The 13,987-nt window shown below is 43.1% G+C and overlaps 1 long non-coding RNA gene across 1 annotated transcript in view; it reads right to left on the bottom strand.

Moving 5' to 3' along the window:
• Positions 1 to 10,650: 10,650 nt before the first annotated feature.
• LOC125164025 (uncharacterized) overlaps positions 10,651 to 13,987 on the bottom strand; it is a 55,073-nt gene continuing 51,736 nt past the window's right edge. The window contains exon 3 of the long non-coding RNA XR_007151622.1: positions 10,651 to 11,028. This is a non-coding gene — a long non-coding RNA (uncharacterized LOC125164025). The remainder of the gene's footprint in view (positions 11,029 to 13,987) is intronic.

Raw genomic sequence — 13,987 nt, 5'->3', positions numbered from 1 at the left:
TCCTTGTTTCCTAGGAACCCCTGCAAAACAGACCCTGAGGCTCCTGGTCCCCTACAGGGTGTGAGGAGAAAAAAAGAGGGGCTCCAGAGGGGCTTTTCGGCACTTCACAAAACCTAGGAGAAACTATGCATTTGCTGGGACCAAGGCTACTTAGCACAGCTGAAGCAGCCTGTGTCTGGCCTAGTGCCAGAATGCTATTAATTCAGTAGAACGCTGATTTCCTCAGGCTGATAAGACATTCCGAGGGGTAGTTTTCTTTTTTATAAATTGCGATTAATTATTTTTACAGAGAGAAAACAACTCTGGGCTTAATAAGTGAAGGCAGTCTCTCTCGGCTGTCCCTGCCTGATCCTAAGAATTTTTTTAAAGGCCTCAAGTCAGGTGGCAGTTTCTGCCAATTAACGACTTGATGGTCTCCAGGGCCATGTAACCTTGCCACAATCTCTCACTTCTTTTTACCAGATAGGGAGTCGTAAATAATACACTCCACGGGCGGTTCTGTCCGTCCCCGGAGGTTACCTCCAGCCCCTCACCCCTTGCGGACCCCTGGCCTCATCCTCTGTAGCCGAGCCCCGGAGCCCCCAGCATGTCTGAACAGTTAGTCATCTTTCGGAGCCACTCTTCCAGGAAAAGGCCATTGTTCCTGCATTTCCTGATCACTTACTTCCTGTCAGTTTTTTCAAAAGGGAAAGAATAAAGACCATTCGAAAATCACAGAGAGTTCTGCTCTATTTCACAACTGTAGTTGATTGTATTATAATTATTTGCCTGATTTGGGGGCCATCTAAATACATGGTACCTCACCTAACATAATCACTGGTGTTCCAAAGCCATGGACAGATTCCACAGCATCCCCGGTAGGCGTGTCCCCTTGTTTCCATTCACTAATCCCTGTGGCTTGCAACTTATTTTGCTCCAAGACGTCAAAGAAAGCCCATAAGTGTCTCTATCTTATCAATTCTACCCCACGACACATTTGATGGGGAAGATGGCTCAGGCACATTGAGGGTCAACCCCTTCCTTAGCTGGAGAGCACAGGAAGACCTGGAAATGCCTCTCCTCTGTTCCTGCCTTTCCCCCCACTTTACAGCTAAGTGGAATGATGATAACTGGGTCAGACAAACTGAGTCTTGCTGCCCAGAAGGGACTGAGTCACCAGAAGGGGGAAAATGAAGAGGCTGGGGCTCAGGAAACTAGGAACCTGGGTTTGAATCTTGGCACACACATGTACACACACAGGCACATCCACACACACACATGTTTTAAGGGTTTGCTTTGTGCTAGGCACTGCGGTAAGCATTTATACATGCTATCTCCATTAATTTTGACACCCCCATGTCGTGGTTTATTTATTCTCTCCATTTTACATGCTGATAAACTCGTCCAAGTTCACACAGCTAGGAGAGTGGCTGAGTCACAGCTCACTCATGCTTGTCTGACAGCAAAGGTGCACCATTAACCCCTCCGTTGACTATATGATTCCTGTGAGTCACTTAACCATGTTGAACCTCGTTGTCCTCATTTGTAAATGGGAATAATAAAACCTATAAAACCCGCCTCCATACTGTGTTGAGAATTAAGTGAATTTATGCGCAGAAAGTATCCCACACAAAGGTTCGTTTCCCCTCCTTGCCCAGCTGTGGTTGCTTCTAAGTAAGATGCTTATGCTACTGGCTTATTATAAGAATTGAATGAGGAAACATACGAACAGGCTTTGGGAACCATAATTTGCTAAATAAAATTAATTATTATTATTTTCAGATATGTTTTAAAGAAGGCTCCATGACCCTGACATACAAATATGTATGTGTGCATACTTAGTTCTGCAAACACCAGCACCATCCATAGAAATGCAACGCAAGCCACACGTGTGAGCCACACCGCTAACTTTAAATTGTCTAGTAGCTACCAAGAAAGCAGAAAGGAGTAGGTAAAATTCATTTAAGAGTCTCCAAAATATGATCACTTCAACATGCAACCAGTACAAAAATTATTTACGAGATATTTGCCTGCTTTCTTTCATACGTCTTTGAAACACGGCATGTGTTTTACACTTACAGCACACCTCACTTTGGACTAGCCACTTTCCCCGCATTCTATGCACCTGTACACACACTGGCAGACGTGGCAGGCAGGCACCTTACCGGACACGAGGACATGGGGGTATAGTTACCCCCACCAGAAACTGGTAACAGCAGTTGCCTCTGGAAAGAAGAACCTCTGTGGGGGTGGGGGGTAAAAGGGAGAATTATTTTTCATTCTATATACTTTTTCGTGCTTTCTTAATTTTATGCCTTGTGTATGTAGGTATTGCCTTTCCGGATGAAAATGAATAATTTGTACTGCACTTTTTTACAGTAACTTCTTATTCACTCTAGAAACAAATAGGGACCGATGATTCATGCAGCATGAAGACAATTATCAGCGACGAATGACTCCTTCCTATTCCTCTTACTCTTGTCATTGTTTAGTAATGTAAAGAATCTGTCTCAGAGAAGTGACCGTAGAGCAATGATGTGCTCTGAGAGAATGAAGTCAGGCTAGGGAAATACTCCTAAACGAGGGAGATCAGTCAAATTAGAAATGGGGTTTTGTAACAAATTTATAGCTGAGTGAGTGGAATACACAATGACCTTACCTGGTGGGGATCTTCTCAAACATTCCCACCATAAACTCATGCAGGTCAACAGAGCAGGAAATTGGGGGGTTTGGGGGGAGGTGGCGCACACGTGAAGGCAAAGACAGGAAGAAGGGAACAGGAAGGACAGGTGAAGAAATATGAGATTTCCATAAACAGGAAATAACCGTATGGTCACTTTACCTCTTAAATCTTATGCGGAGACAAGCAGAAAACCCCACTCCCAACCAAGAGAGAGGACCTAACTTCCCTCATCCGGCTTAATAGTGATAAATACCCAACTCAGGTAAGGTCAATTATCTTCCTCTAATTCCTTCACTGTGGGGCAAGGTGGGCTTCTTGGGGGAGAGAAATGACAGAGTAGATTGGTTCATTGAAAGGAAGGAAACACCAAATGTCCCGGAGAGAAGACTTCACAGAAGTCAGGGGTGGAGACATGAGGTGGAGAAGCGCAGTAGCCAAGAAAGGTGGGGTGTCTGTGTACAAAGATTTAGCTACTAAGACCTTTATCAAAGCATCATTCATGACCTGGAAACGCTGAAGACGGCCCCAGTGTCTTTCTACGGGGGTTATTTGTGATATAATCCGGAGGAAAAAAGCAAATTATAAGACAATAGGACGTGATAATTCCACTCTCAAAAGTAATCATGTGCACATACATGTACACCCACACACACATGACCGGACAGATATTTACTAAAATGAAAAGGGAAGTGGTGGGACTCAATTTTTCCCTTTTGCTCATTTGTATTTTCTAGATTTTTCAACAGTGAGCACATTTTCATCAGCAGTAATACGGAGGGGATCACAAATTTTTCTCACAACATTATTGGGTCTGTAACAAACCCATTTTTCTTTAAAATACCCATTTGTTAGAGAGGAAACATTAACTTTTTAACTTATGTACTTAACTTGGTTCAATCTAATGCATCAAATGGTCCCTCTAAAATATGCACTGTCCAGTATGTTAATTAACATTTAAATTTCAACTGTCCAGTATGTTAATTAACATTTAAATTTCAACTGTCCAGTATGTTAATAAATTAACACTTAAATTTCAACTCCACACACATCTGATTTTCCTTTTGATTCTTTAAAATAATTCTCAAAAAAAAAATCTTTATTTTCCCTGCCCTTTACTCAGAAATATTTTAGCTCTCTTCCTAGATATCCTTAGAGGTAAAGTCATTAAAAGTTAATTTCTATATTGTATGAGTTCTATGATTTCAAAAAGCAAAAATAGGGGCGCCTGGGTGGCGCAGTCGGTTAAGCGTCCGACTTCAGCCAGGTCATGATCTTACGGCCGTGAGTTCGAGCCCCGCGTCGGGCTCTGGGCTGATGGCTCAGAGCCTGGAGCCTGTTTCCGGTTCTGTGTCTCCCTCTCTCTCTGCCCCTCCCCCGTTCATGCTCTGTCTCTCTCTGTCCCAAAAATAAATAAAAAACGTTGAAAAAAAAAAAGAAAAAAAAAAAAAAAAAAGCAAAAATAGATGTACAAGAGAATAAAGATTCAAGAGAATAGACAAAAAAACTTCCTGTTTAGAGTATAAAGATTATGAGTGCTTCTCGTCCAATGTTGTTATTTTTTTACAACAAAAAAGTTAAAATTGAAAAAACAATTCAGTTCCTCAAGGTTACTAGCCACATTTCAAGCATTGAAATAGCCCCAAGTAGCTCCTGGCCCCCGTATTGGACATTTAGAATGTCCGCCTCATTGCAGAATGTTCTTTCAGACAGTGCCATTCCAAGAAATGCCCCAGCTCGGATTTCTCAGCCATCTGGCCCCTCCCTGGCTGCTAGGCTCTGGGGGAGGTCTGGAGGGGTCTGGATGTCTGGAGAAAAGAGTGTGCCTTCATGAGCAACAGCCTTTGGGCCTAGTGCAAGTCTTTGTGATCTCAGGCTGCCTCAACCTTGGGGCCCTTCAACAGTATTTAGGTACCCATACAAACATCCCTTATTCAACTTCCTGACTTCAGGGGTCTTACAGAGGCCCAGTGTCTACTTATCTGTTGACATGGTCCCCCAGTCCACAAGCAGGTCTTAGCAGGGCAGGGAGAAGCCAGCCAGCTTCCTCACTAGACCGCTTTCTGTGACCTATTCTGCAGTGTAGGCTCTCGGAATTCCCTAAATTGCCTGTCACTCTGGCCTCAGCACCTCAGGAAACTGGAAACTCCTCCACCAGAAGCTTCCCTCAGCCAGGTCTGATTAAGCCTGCAGGCCACCAAGTTTTTCCAGAGTCTGATATATCAAGGACCTCTCCAGAGAGACCACAACTGTCCCATCACTGTACCCAAGAAGTTGGGGCAAGGCCCCAGCCCTCAGACTCCCTGAAACTTCTCTGACTGCTTTTAACACATATGCTCCCTCAGAGATTCTAACCCAGTGGGGGACAGGCCCGGGTGCCTGCTTCTCAACTCTCCCCCCTCCCTCTCTCTTCTGCCCACTTTTCTTCCCATCAAGTCTTAGGGCTGGAAACTGATGGCATATTCATTTACTACCCAGTGTTACAAGGCACAGCAATAAGCCTAGTAACCGGGCTATCTCATCTCTAGTGGAGAAAGGAAGGCGTTTTCTTCTGTGTGTTTTAAGGGGAAATTGGGGAATTCAGAAAATCTCCCCTCAAAATAATGGCGGTCTTCTGTCAGAATGTAATTTTATTTTCAACACTGGGGAGGGATTACGACTTGCACCTTTGTCTTTGGAATTCAATATGTAAGATTTCCAATGTCCAAACTGTTCCCTTGTGTTTTCCCACCCCACCCACTCAGGCAGATGAATGCTCTGGTCCCACCAGGGCTAAGGTCATTTCCTCAGAAAATTAACCCCAAAAGCACACTAACGAGTTCCAACTCATCATGCCAGTTACCATAAGGAAGACAAGAATTAATTTAAAAAAATTTTTTGGTTACAATTGTTAGGTTAGACTAATCAGAAACTGTGTTTAGAGAAGAGATAATTCCCAAGGTCACATTTTAATATTGTAATGGGGCGAGTGTCAAATGGATGTAACATGTGATGTCCAAAATCACCACACTACTGGCTCTGTGACATTGAGCAGGTTGTTTACCTCATCCTTTGCCTATTTCCTCATCCATAAAATGGGAATAATGCTGCTATCACGCACTATCATGAAAATTAAATGAAACTGCACATGGAAAGCACAAAATCTGCAATACAGTAGCCACTCAGGAAATAAATACCCCATGATATTCACATGATATCGTTACATGATAACATTACAACTGAAAAGAATAACAACATTAAACTAAAGGAAATCTTAGAAGAGTAACAGTAATAGACTAATTCTTGCTTTTCAGCCAGGATTATGGTTTAAAATGGCTACTTCCTATGGCAACTGACTTTTTGCTAGTTCTGATGGTTCTGATTCTCTTTTTCACATTATGTATTACTTTCTGTCATTACCACTTTTTCTCACTTATTATTTCATTTATTATTTTCAATTTCATTTATTCATTTCATTTATTCATTTATTTCATTCATTCATTCAATTCATTCATTCATATTATTCATTTCATTTATTATTTCAATTATTATTTTTAAAAATCCATGATAATTCAAACAACGCAGCAGTTTGTAATGGGAAAGATTATAAAAGTTTGTAAAGTGAAACATTAAAGTTTCTCTATGGCACTCAACAAAATCCTATTCTGCAGAGAAAAGTCTTAGCAGTAGTGTTTCCATCCTGTTTACTCAGACTTTCTATTTATTTAAGATTTTTTTTTAATCTTTATTTTTGAGAGAGAGAGAGAGAGAGAGAGAGCGTGAGCAGGGGAGGAACAGAGAGAGAAGGAGAAGCAGGCTCCAGGCTCCGAGCTGTCAGCACAGGGCCCAATGTGGGGCTCGAACTCACAAACTACGAGATCATGACCTGAGCCAAAGTCAGATGCCAACCGACTGAGCCACCCAGGCGCCCCGACTTTCTATTTATACACAAAGTTATATATGCATGCGTTTTTATATAAGTGAGACCAGACTCTACAAACACTTCTGCCACCAGCTTTTTAAAAATTTAATAGCGTATCTGGGTGCTTGGGTGACTCAGTCAGTTAAGCCACGGACTCTTGATTCTGGCTCAGGTCATGATCTCTCGGTGGTAAGATCGAGCCCTGAGTCAGGCTCCGTGCTGAGCATGGAGCCTGCTTGGAATTCTCTCTCCCTCTGCCTCTCCCCCTCACCCTCTCTTTCAAAATAATTAAACACTTAAAAAAATGCAATAGTGTACCATGGACGCAGTCCCATATCCTGACACGAGGTCTGATATCATTGCCAGGTTGGTCCATCATTAATCTAGCATGTTCCTCCTTGGCAGGCCTCTCCCCAGCCCTTGTCTGGCCTTCTGCTGCTGTTTAGAAGAGTCTTGATGGTTTTAAAACATTTCAGGTCAGCCAGAGCTTATGTGAGAGCTTTCTCTAAGCTAAACATCCCTCATTCCTGATGTTGTTCCTCATATGGCACAGTTCTAGATTCCTCCAAATGTGCTGGAGCTTTTCGGGGCTCCCAGAGCCCAACAGCTTGTCCAGGACCGCGGCTGCGACCAGCAGCTGAGGCCGAGCCCCCCTTCCTGCGGGAGTGCCTAGGAGGCCGCTCATCTGCCAGGCAGCCAGGTTCCCTCATCAGTCACAGTTCCGTGACAACACAATTTCTCTTCTAAACCCGAACACTCTTGAGGGTGGAAAGTACGCTAACCGGATGGAATATGCAAAAACCAGAACTATCCAAGGCACACGACAGAGCTTTGCATGTGAAAGTTGAAATCGGTTGAAATTCTAAGGCTTTCCTTTTTTTATACCGACTGATTTTCAGCCCGGCTCCAAAGCGACAGCACGTTCGTTACAGACAAACTGGTCTCCCTTGGGAGTGGATGTGATTTTGGAAAAAATCAAATCATTGTCAGATAGAGCAGACATGAAAATTAAACTATTCTAATTTCTTTTACAGATGAGGAATGAAGCCCAGAGGAGCTAAGGGGTTTATTAAGTTCATTATTCAGTTAATTAGTAACACCTTTTTAAAGGGAAAAAAAGCACTTATTGGGGAAATGGCATAAAAATTCTAACTAGCACCTGTTATGTACCCATCACCATGCTAGGATTTTTTTAAATACATTTTTATTCAGTTAATTTTAATTGAGCATCTACTACACGCCAGGCACTATTTAATGTGCTTGGGATGCCTTCCCTGTCCTCAAGCAGTTTACCAATCTATTGACTCATGGAACCTACTAACAAACCACCAGAGTCAATACTCTTATCCCATTTTAGGGTATGTGGAGATGTATAGGAGAATGATCTGTGCAGAGGAAGAAATGGAGCTTCAGAAAAGTGAACATATTCTCCTAAAATCACATAATGACTACACGGGAGAGCAAGATTCTGACTCCCTCCCAGGAATCACACCACAGTCTGCTCTTCCCTCGCATAGAATTTGGCACTGGGAAGCAAGAGGACAGGGAAGTCTCAGGGTTGACCTTGACTGGTGCAATGTCTGTGAGCCACAGCAGAGGTGCAGGTGACCTCGGCCGGGCTCAATACCACTGACTACACTCCCTGCGCAGGGATTGTCTAATGGTGAGAAAACTCGGCTTTTTTTGTTTGTTTGTTTAAGTCTACTTTAGATTCCACGTACAATTTTTTTTATAACACGCTGTAGAGAAACATATTTAACATACGTAACGTAACATAACAACGACCAGCATCTGAGAGGGTCTTTGCAGCTTTCTAAGTGCTTTGGTGTGCACCCTCACACTGAATCCTTTCAACCACCTTAGAAGGAGGGCAGGCAGTGTGACCCTAATCCCACAGGCTTGGGGTCAGGTTGGGGGGTGGGGAAGCAACTTGCCTAAAATGCCGGCAGCGGTGGGCAAGAGCCAGTATACCACCAGACCTTTTGTTCTACACCAATCAGTAGACACTCTCTGGCTGTTTCATTAGCCGGCATGGAACACTGTTGTGTTAGTTGGTTAACTGCAGTTCGTGAAAAGCGATGCCTTTCCTTCTTACCGGTGCCTCGGAGGTGCTTTAAGCTACAAGGGCACGTCACATCCATCGCTCTCAGGCTGGATCCCATCACAGCAAACAGGCAGCCTGGCTCGGGTTTCTTTTCCTTGGTGTTTTCTTATCTGTGTCCCACCAATGGCTTAGACTCTGTGGGTGAGTGGGGTCAGGAAGTGGCATACAGCCTCTGTTTTTATTCTCTGTGTGGAAATTTTCTAATTATAGGTCACACCAAGAGTTTCCATTCTCCCCCATGGCACTTCACTCTGTTTATGTAACTTAATAAGCAAAGCCCAGCACTTGTTTTTTTTTTGTTGTTTTTTTTTTTTAAAGACTTAAACCATGAAGCTTTTAATGAGGAATCAAACTCATTCCCTTATCTTTCTGACTAGTAAATGGCCGGTCGTCTGTTATCTGCTTAGTCTGTAGCTAAAATTACGATCGCTTCTCTGGTCAGGATTTTATAGTCTGATTACGCCTTAAAGCTTCCTGTGTAAGCCGTCAGGGGAAGTGGGGACATTAACTTCCCACCACCACCACCACCACCACCAAAAAATAGATTCAGGTACAATCCTTTAAAATGCCAGGCTTCAATCTATCACAGCATCAGGAATAAGAGTTATAGTTCAAGAGGGATAGCTATAATATCTTAGCATATGATGCAGTAAAAGTGCCCATTTAGAGCATAAAAGGAGGAAGATTTTAGACACTTATGCTTCAGGGAACACAAACCAAAGGCTCAGATTTAAACAGTTTTATTCTAGTCACATAGGTATTTCTTCCCCAACTTAACTGCTTAAAACGATATGTTTAAGTTATGCCATTTCAGCCTAGGATCTACTGGCAAGGTATTCAGTGGTGGTAACATTTAGGCAAAACTTGCTCAATAGCAATAAACCAATCCTATAGAACAAAACAAGGCAAATACATGTTTTCAAGCCAGATTCTTTAAAGTCAAAAAACAGCTAAGTAGGAAAGATCCGGTTCTCTCCCTGCCAGCAGTGTGTAAACAGAAATGTCTTCTGCGGAGCCTCTCCACAATTGAGGCTGAAAAGGAAATATGAAAGGGTTTTGGTAAAAGACCCTGACCCTAAAGATCTACACTAATATTAATTATTATAAAATCAACTTTTTGATTTTCCCCCAGGGGCTGCAGAATGCATCTAAATAAAGGGAAACTAATTTATGAATCAGGCTGCCACGTGGGATCAAGGAAGGTACTTGGTGTTCAGGAAGAAACAGCACCGCAGCAGTAATGCAGGGCCCAGAAAGAAAAGTCACCCGACCCCAGGAAAGTCACTGAACTTTGCCGAAGCACCATCAAGACTTTTCGCACCTACCTCCTCAATGTGGTGAAGAGCAGAGGAGGTACCGGGGCATCTGGGTGGCTCAGTCTAAGCGTCTGACTTCTGGTCAGGTCATGATCTCACCGATGGTGGGTTGGAGCCTCGTGCAGGACCTCAGGTACGGCTCTGTGCTGACAGCTCAGAGCCTGGAGCCTGCTTTGGATTCTGTGTCTCCCTCTTTCCCTGCCCCTCCCTTGCTCATGCTCTATCTCTCAAAATAAATAAACATTAAAAAATTTTATTAAAAAAAAAGAGTAAAAGAGGTACCATGTGGTATGTTTCTAGCACAGAACCGGGCACAAAATCAATGTCATTGCCATCATTGCTATTGCTATTATTTGCGAATCCCCAAGCAGTGTCCATTTAGGAGTATTTGAAACCAGATAAACAGACATTTTCCAGCCTTTAGTTTCCTTGGTCAGTTTTGTTTTTGGTTAGGTTCCATGTTGATAAATGAAAAATCTTACCTCGCTGTCTCAGCTAGGGTTGAGTTATGTTCCCCTGGGCGGGACTATCCCTGGGAATCCCTAAAGAATCTGTCTTTTTATGTAGGGTTGTCAGCCAGGAAGAACTGTTGAGCTCCACTTTTGTTGATAACCTTATGAAAGAAGTACCTATTTTCTACTGTTCAGTATAATGCAGACTCTTTCATGTATATTGTACTATGTTGCTTTATGTTATATTGCTTAATATGGTATCACATTGAATATGTTTTCCCCCAAGCATCCATAAGCTATATTCTCCTCTCCCCAACACGTCTCACCCAGCCTTTCATGAAAACCACTGCTTTAAGGACTTATTTTAGGGATGTTATTCCATCTCCGATGCAGGTGGCAGGATGGTCTTCTGAATGAAGAGGGACGTTGGGAGCCGGCTGAATTCCCATGAACGAAAGCAAGAAAACACTCAGGAGCATAGAGGCTGGAGAAAAGCTAAAAGAAGAGGAGGAATCGATTGATAATACTGGTGAGAAATAAGTAGGATGCTCTCTAGTCCCTCCACGGAGTAAAAGCGATCATCCGCACCACCAGACCTGTAACACAGAGGGAATCCAAATACACACACTTAAATACCATCACCAGGTCCACCACCAACCCACATGGAGCTTTTAGACAAGTTAGAGAAGGACACCCCCTTCAAGACACTTTACCTGCACCTTCTAAAAGTCACCTTAATGTACTTTTTTTTAAGAACAAGAAACTTAACTCCCATGTGTTTTAAAAGCATCATGTAAATTTGTACAAATCCACAACGTCTAGGATGTGAATGAGGCTCCACAGAAGGTCCTTTGTCCAGTCTACAACTCAAGCTCAAGGATACACGGCTCCCCTGGGAACCGCTTGTTTAATGCCCGTCACACCAACCATGAGGAGTTGTGTCTGGTTTATGCATGGCTTTAGCTCACTTCCCGGAACAGAGTATGTTCTCAACAGATATCAGTTGAATGACCGAATGATTGAATGAATAAATGAACAAGTGGCCCTCCTTTAACGCAAGCATCTACTGCGAAAGTGAAAAATAAGTTTGGCTAATGTTGACTGAGCAGCTTCTCTGCATCAGGCCCTACACTAAGCACATATGTACCTTCTCATGAAAACGCTGTGAAGTCATTACTATTACTCTTCATACTCCCAGAGGCTCAAAGAGGTTAAGTAACTTTCCAAAGCCCTTCTGCTAGTGAGTCACAAACCACATGACCACCATAATCACATTCCTAACCACTACAATAGCAAGTCTGTCTGTAGTCTGCATTGTTCTGGGAGGCTGCTACATCTATTGAAAACACAAGAGTTGCCTTGCATGGCCAGCTCAAGAGAAAGAAGGCACCAGAGCTTCCATGGTCTGGTTTCCTTGTCTGCTACAGAGACAAAGTTATCCTCTTTGATGCAACTCAGGCCAGTAATGAAGTCACGCGATATTCTTGGTCCTGGCAGGCATGGAAGACTCATCTTTGAAGTCAGTTAGCGGGAATTCATTGACCCACAGAACAACAGGCCCTTTTTATCACCTGTGGGTGCAACACCTAGGCAACAGCACATTCTGAAACATCCTGGCCACTAGATGGCACCGGAGCTCAAATGTCACAAGTCTATTTGGAACATTTCTTCCGCCATGTTTTAATTTAGATCATAACAACAACTACAATAGCGGCATTGTCGAGAACATTGTTGTGCCGGGTACTCTCCCAGGATCTCTGCAAACATCATCTCATCTAACCCTCACAACAACTCTGTGGAGCAGATGCCATACTGTCTCCATTTTACAGATGAAGAAGCTGAGCCTTAGAGAGGTGAGAATCTTGGCCCAGGAAACACCGCTTGGGAAGAGGCAGAGCAGAGATTCGAACCTAGGCAAGCTGGCTCTCCACTGTTGTGTTTCCTCCTATGCTATCTTCACCCTTGCACTTAGCTGCTGAGCACAGGTTCCTTGTGCAAAATCCTCTCTCAAGGGGAAGAAAGAAAATCCCATTCAGTCCAATAAGCATGTCAGGCACAAGCCAAGATTCAGGTTTACTGGAGCTACTTACTCAGAGGTACAACCTCAAGAAAACATTATCATGGTAGTGAAAAAATAGGTCACAGCGTAGGTTCAGGGAAGCAAAGTCAGCTGGCTCTGGCTGCAACGTCTCACATGCTAGAGAGAGGCCCCAGCAGATGACCCTGGGCCAGGGGGTATGGGCGCTCCTCCATACCCATCACAGGATCTAGAGAAGGCCCTCAAATTCTTGAGCTTCTGGTATTGTATCTGTTAAAAAGGGTAAATAATTCATGCACTGTCCTTTTTACAGGGTAAAAATAAAACATGTTTCAAGTATTCATTGTTGTTTAATGACAAGTAAAGCGTAATATCATTATAAACCTTCTCTTCCCCTTTTCACCTAAGCAATCTCCCTTTTGATCTTCCTGCCCCTGACCTTTCCTTTTTACAACATAAGAAACTGTTCTTAAAGCATAGATGTTGCAAGATCTGCTCCTCTAACTCCCAGCTATTGACTCTATCACCAGTTCCAAACATGGTGGTCAAGGCCTTCCATTGCCCACTTTCAATCTGCCTCGCTTTCCTCATCTCTCCCAACTTAATCCCCTCTTTCACCTTATGTCCCAGCCAGACAAGAGCATTTGCTATGCTCAGACATTCTGCTTATTTCCCTACCTCGGTGTCCCTGTTCAGCTATTCCCGCCACCTGTCTGTGGTTCATGCTGCCCAACATCAGAGCCATTGGTCTTTGATTAGAGCCCATGATCTTCCTTTCAGGAATGACTCCCCTGGCATTGCACTGGCCAAGAGGTGGGCACATGATCCAAGTGATACCTGTCAGACCTCACCTTGAGATTTGTACCTTGAGAGAAGTGATCTGACCCAACAGTGTTGGAGTTGACCTATCCTTATAGACCATGCCCCGAAGAAAACTCTGCCACCAATCCTGGTACATTAATCCACAATGTCTACTCCCTTGGAGGTTCAGTTTTTATTTCAATTCAAGGGAGACCCCATGATACCCAATAGATTCTCCCTTTTTCCTTTTTTTCTACCCTTCTTCAATTACCCAGAGTCCATCTCTGCTGCCTACAGCCACTAAACCATCCTTCAAGATTGAGTTCAAGTGGCAAATCCTTCATAAAGCCAAATTTCAAGCATATTGTACATCAATTCTCTGTATGCATTTTTATTGTTTACTCCTTTAATTTAGGGACTGGGGTCTGTTCCTCTTTGTATCCCCAACAAGTCTAAGTATTGTGCTTTGGTACATGGTTATTTCTTAATAAACACTGGTAAACTTGAATGTCAAGCAATTTAAGAACCCAGTTTAAAGCAACTTATAGGGTTTGGAAGTATTTTAATTCTATATTCTGCAAGGCTCGTACATGTTTGTTACAAAATTGAGTTTGTTTTACTAGAGGAGTCATCTATCCAAATTCCACAACCATTATATTTTCAAGAAAGCCCAAAGGCGACAATGAATCAGAAGGTACTATTCAGATCCAGAGACT

This window comes from Prionailurus viverrinus, chromosome B1 (genome assembly GCF_022837055.1).
Source record: "Prionailurus viverrinus isolate Anna chromosome B1, UM_Priviv_1.0, whole genome shotgun sequence".
Classification (NCBI taxonomy): domain Eukaryota; kingdom Metazoa; phylum Chordata; class Mammalia; order Carnivora; family Felidae; genus Prionailurus; species Prionailurus viverrinus.
This window is presented reverse-complemented; position numbering and strand designations above follow the sequence as displayed.